We start from the raw sequence: 5,741 nt of genomic DNA, 5'->3' as shown, positions 1-5,741 counted from the left end.
GACCCCATGCATACGAACAGATGACTGAAACCTTCTTTTGGAACTTTGAACAAATGACTTGAATTTAGTGTTAGCAAAATTTAAACAGAGTGGGTAAAATTACATTTCAGTTTGAACTAGCCAAAGTTCCAGGTTAACAAACATGAAATTGTCCAGATCTAGATAACTACATGCTTCACAGGGCCTCCTGAGTTCCCCATCCTCAAATTTTCTCCTGGAAAGGGAAGAGAATATTTGTGAAGGCAAGAAAATTATATTTTTATGTATGTGGTAAAAAGATGCCTTAAATTAAGAAAACAATTTTAAGTAGTTATAGAAGAATTATATAGTTTTAACTAAAACACCAACATAGAGTCAATTCTACATTGCAGAAAACATACAGTGTACCTGCTGGATAGTAGTAGCAAAATAGTTACTTAATATGGCAAAAAAGAAAGAAAGGAAAGAATGAATGAAAGAAAAAGAACAGAAGAGAAAAGAGGCAGGGAGGGAGGGAGGATCAGGCAAGCAAGCAGGCCACTGTGACATGCCACATAATCTCAGGGAAAAATTTTAACATTAGCACCACAGAAGACTTCAAAGAAGATACAATTCAGGAAGCCACGGAATGGTAGAATCGAAAGCACCTACAGTCAAACACTCCCTATGTATTTCTCAAACACACATGTAGAAACATCATCTCAAAAATATTGAGATGCCATGTTTTAAATCTTTGCCGGATGTAATGCCCAGTCAATTTTTCTATTTCTATTTGAACACAAACTATTTAATTTTTTGCATGTAGAGAATAGAGGTAATTGTTAGCATGAAAAAGGAGAAAAGTATAATCAACATTACAAAGAAAAGCAAAATTACAAATACCAGCCTACTCACATGAAAATCTTTAATGTTTATGTTTATGCATATCTGGGTGCTTATCATCAGGTCAAAGTATGCAGTTAAAAAAAAAAGGAAAGAAAAAAACGGCAGCTTAAGAAAGTTCCAGTGTTTCAAAGAAAGCGCTTTTTTAAAATGTATATACATGAAGAACATTTAGTTGTATCATAAAATAAATGCAGCACTGTAAGATAAAGGAAGACTATTATAAATGGAGTTTTGCCCCCCACCCCCACAAGCTGCAGCCATCTTTAACAAGCTGAACTTCATCTCAATGGACATAGGAGTTTTTTGCTTCTCTTTTTTTCTCCTATTCAGTTCACATTTCGGGCTGTTCAGCAGATGCCTGTGATTCTGGTGATTCAAATCGCTGGTGAAAGTTTGTTCTCTGTTTCCTCAATTTTTCAGGAGCTTTTCTCCATAAAATGATCTCCTGCTGCTTGAAGTACCTTCTGTCTTCCTCATCAACAAGGACTAGATTCAAAAAGTACCTTACTGAAAATTTTTTGTTCACATCTCGCATTGTGGGGGTTGGATCATATCCTGCTAAAAATAGTCTTATTGAGATTGATTCACCTTTTACTGGTGCGCCATCCATTATTTCATATTTAGAATTGTTTCTGTTTCTGTGGTGGTACTGGATCCAATTCCTGTGATCTCTTTTTTGATCAGTTGCAACTCCATATGTTGGATTTTTATTCTTACTAATAAAAAGTAAATTTTTCCAACAATCACATCCTTTAGATGATACTTTGATTTATTATATTCAAATTCTATGTGTAGACAATCTTCAATGCCTACTTCCATCTTAATTGAGTTGTTAACATCAGGATATGTGGCAAGCTGGTGAATAATAAGATCATATTCTTTTATCAAGTCTGTCAGTCTTCTTACTATTGTCACTTTAAGAAAATACCTCAAGCGAACATTGGCACCGATGTAAGATTCATATGGCTTTTCAACTTGCATAAATTCAAAATCATAACTTCTGCTCTGTATCAATTCTCCAGGCAAAGCTAGTTCTTTCACTAGGTTTACAAATTCATGAGTATTACTCTTGTCATTGAAAAGTTCAATTTGACCTACAAATTCAATTCTAATTCCTTGGTGCCCTAGCCTCTTTACAGGTTGCTTAAAGGCTAGGTTTACCTCTCCTGAAACGGATTCTCCGTCATAGAAAAGATAGTGTTTTTCTACTTTGCCATTTTCAGTTTTCATTTCGGCCATTTTCCTGGTCTCCCCATCATTAAGAACAACATCAATCTCACAAATGGGTCCAAAAAAGCCTCCAAGAAAACTCATCGTCAGTGCCGCCGCCGCGTCCCCACCACTTCACTCCGCTTCCCTCAGAACTTGCAGTCCAGATTCCCCAATGGCTTTTTTTTAAACCATTCATCTTTTGAGCGTGGCATTCCAATTTTAAATTTATTCAAATATATTTATTCAAATTATATGAGAACATTTACTTGCATGCAGGATCACCCAAATTGTACAGTTATGTTTTGTAGCTTGTACATATATATGTATTTTTTCCTTCTTTTTAAACATTTTATTTATTTATTTGACCAAGAGATAGCACAAGCAGGGGAAGCAGCAGGCAGAGGGAGAGGGAGAAGCAGGATCCCTGCTCAGGAGCCTGATGTAGGCTCAAACCCAGGACCCCAGGATTACGACCTGAGCCCAAGGCAGATGGTTAACAGACTGAGCCACCCAAGCACCCCTTTATTTTGTTCTTACCACCACACTGAATATGCTGCAAAAACTGCCTCACCTGTTTTTTTTTTCTTTCGCTTCTTGATTTGTGCACATTCTCCTAGCAGTCTATGGAGGCCAATAGCTTCCATAAAATGCTTGCCCTGTGCTTACTTTGAGTTCTGTCAAGCTCCATGCTGGATCCACTGGAATTCTGAGTTCATGCAGCTTCAGAAATGCTACACGAAGATGGGGTGGCAAGAAATGACAGAGGCACATGGAATATACGTTATCTGCTCATGCCATGCTTTGTTGTCCCTTTGGACTTCGCTTACAAAACATCCAAGTTCAAGGATTAAATTATAATGAATTTCAACACAGTGATAGTACAGCATTAAATCAAACATGGGGCTCTTTTGAGCCTGGGACCCTGTGTGCCTGCACGGGTCATGTGTGCATGAAGACAGTCCCGCATGTAAGAAAAGTAATAGTTACCTTCTCTTCTCTTTGTCAGTAATTTGAAAAACCAGTAGTCATTTGACGAGCACAAAGAAAATGGGCTCACACCAAAAGGGGACATATTGAAAAATAATACTGTATTGGCTAACTGAAGTCTAAGATGAATCTTGTTATATTGTAAAAGAATTAACAGGAAGGACGCCTGACTGGCCCAGTTAGAAGAGCATGGGACTCTTGACCTCAGGGTCATGAGTTCAAGCCCCACGCTGGGTGTAGAAATCATGAAAATAAATAAATAAACTTAATAAGGGAACAATTAACAGGAAAGAAAGAGTTTGTAGTTAGTGTTCAATTGAGAATTATCTTAAGGGCAATAATTACATAGTTGTATTTAAAATTAGTGAATTAAAGAGTTTTTTAAAGAATAGAAATGTTTTTGTTTATTGCTGCAACCCTTACAACAACAAAAAAAGGCTAAACATTACAGGAATAAACAATCCTAAAATTTGTATGGAACCAGGCATTACAGAGAAGTAATATAAAAAGCTACTCTCAAAATTTAATGTATCTTGTAAAACTTGTGGCATGCATTTATAACATAACTATTTTTACTCTTGATTCAGACAGATGACATAAGATTATGATACTGACCTTGTTCTTTTCATGCACTAAAATTTTGTTGTGCTTCATTGATGAGAGCACTGTAATAGCCCCAATAGAAAATCCATCTAAATATTTTCAATTTGAAGGGCTTAAAGAAATAATAAATAATAAATAAACCATTAATTTGTTTTCATCTCAATGTATATATTTTTAAAAGATTTTATTTATTTATTATACACTAACAATGAAAATAAAGAAAGGGAAATTAGAGAATTGATTCCATCTACTATAGCACCAAGAACCATAAGATACCTGGGAATAAACCTAACCAAAGAGGTAAAGGATCTGTACTCAAGGAACTACAGAACACTCATGAAAGAAATTGAAGAAGACACAAAAAGATGGAAGAACATTCCATGCTCATGGATCAGAAGAATAAACACTGTTAAAATGTCTGTACTGCCGGGGTGCCTGCGTGGCTCAGATGGTTTAGCATCTGCCTTCAGCTTGGGTCATGATCCTGGGGTCCTGGGATCGACCCCCACACTGGGCTCCTTGCTCAGCGGGAAGACTGTTTCTCCCTCTCCCACTCCTCCTGCTTGTGTTCCCTCTCTCGCTGTGTCTCTCTCTGTAAAATAAATAAATAAAATCTTAAAAAAAAAAAGTTTATGCTCCCCAGAGTAATCTATACTTTCAATGCCATCCTGATCAAAATTCCACTGGCATTTTTCAAAGAGCTGGAATAAACAATCCTAAAATTTGTATGGAGCCAGAAGAGATCCTGAATTGCTAAGGAAATGTTGAAAAAGAAATACAAAACTGGAGGCATCACGTTGCCTGATTTCAAGCTTTGAAATCAGGCAACAAAGCTGTGATCACCAAGACAGCATGGCACTGGCACAAAAACAGACACATAGACCAGTGGAACAGAGTAGAGAGCCCAGATATGGACCCTCAACTCTATGATCAAATAATCTTCAACAAAGCAGGAAAAAAATTACAGTGGAAAAAAGACAGTCTCTTCAAAAAATGGTGCTGGGAAAATTGGACAGCTATCTAGAGAAGAATGAATTCAATCATTCTCTTACACCATACACATAAACTCAAAGTGGATAAAGGACCTCAATGAGAGGCAGGAATCCATTAGTCCTAGAGGAGAACATAGGCAGTAACCTCTTCGACATTGGCCACAGTGACTTCTTTCAAGACATGTCCCCAAAGGCGAAGGAAACAAAAGCAAAAATGAACTCTTGGGACTTCATCAAGATCAAAAGTTTCTGCACAGCAAAGGGAACAGTCAGCAAAACAAAGAGGCAACCCACAGAAGGGGAGAAGATATTTATAAATGACACTATAGACAAAGGCCTTATATCCAAGATCTGTAAGGAACTCCTCAAACTCAACATACACAAAACAGATAATCACATCAAAAAATGGGCAGAAGATATTTATTTATTTGAGAGAAAGAGAGAGAGAGTGAGCGAGCAAGAATGAGCATGAGCAGGAGGGGGTGGGAGAGAAAGAGAGGAAGAGATAGATAGAGGGAGAATGTTCTTCCATCCCTCACCAAGCAGGGAGCCCAATGCAGGGCTCGATCTCAGGACCCTGAGAGCATCACCTGAGCTGAAGGCAGATGCTTAACCCACTGAACCACCCAGGTGCCCCAGTGTATTTTCTTTTTTAATTTATTTTTAAATTATTTTTTATAAACATATAATATATTTTTATCCCCAGGGGTACAGGTCTGTGAGTCTCCAGGTTTACACACTTCACAGCACTCCTTTTTCTTTTATATTAAGGTGAAAAATTCAGCTTTGTTTCCAAATGATCAATAGAATATGAATTACTATGTTAGAATGATACAGGAAATCATGTGACAAGAGGGCTAAGATGAAGTTCTATGAATATACAACTTAGCGAATATGAAAGTGTCACCATAAACTAAAGATGTATTAAATGCTCACTAATAGTTTTTCCTAATAAAATTAATCAAAACCCAGATAATTCTTGTGTTTATTCAAATAGTGTTTAACACTAACTTTTCCAAACACACATATACACACTCACACACCCATACAACCTATACATGTGATTATGTATTGAACATTTCC

At 36.9% G+C, this 5,741-nt stretch overlaps 1 pseudogene; it reads right to left on the bottom strand.

Moving 5' to 3' along the window:
* Positions 1-1,111: 1,111 nt before the first annotated feature.
* On the bottom strand, positions 1,112-2,190 carry LOC101670607 (annotated as a pseudogene).
* Between the last annotated feature and the right edge of the window lie 3,551 nt (positions 2,191-5,741).

The sequence above is a fragment of the Mustela putorius genome, unplaced genomic scaffold (genome assembly GCF_011764305.1).
Source record: "Mustela putorius furo isolate JIRA1106 unplaced genomic scaffold, ASM1176430v1.1 tig00003869_pilon_pilon_pilon, whole genome shotgun sequence".
Taxonomy (NCBI): domain Eukaryota; kingdom Metazoa; phylum Chordata; class Mammalia; order Carnivora; family Mustelidae; genus Mustela; species Mustela putorius.
The sequence above is the reverse complement of the archived record's forward strand: the minus strand, read 5'-3'. Positions and strand labels throughout refer to the sequence as shown.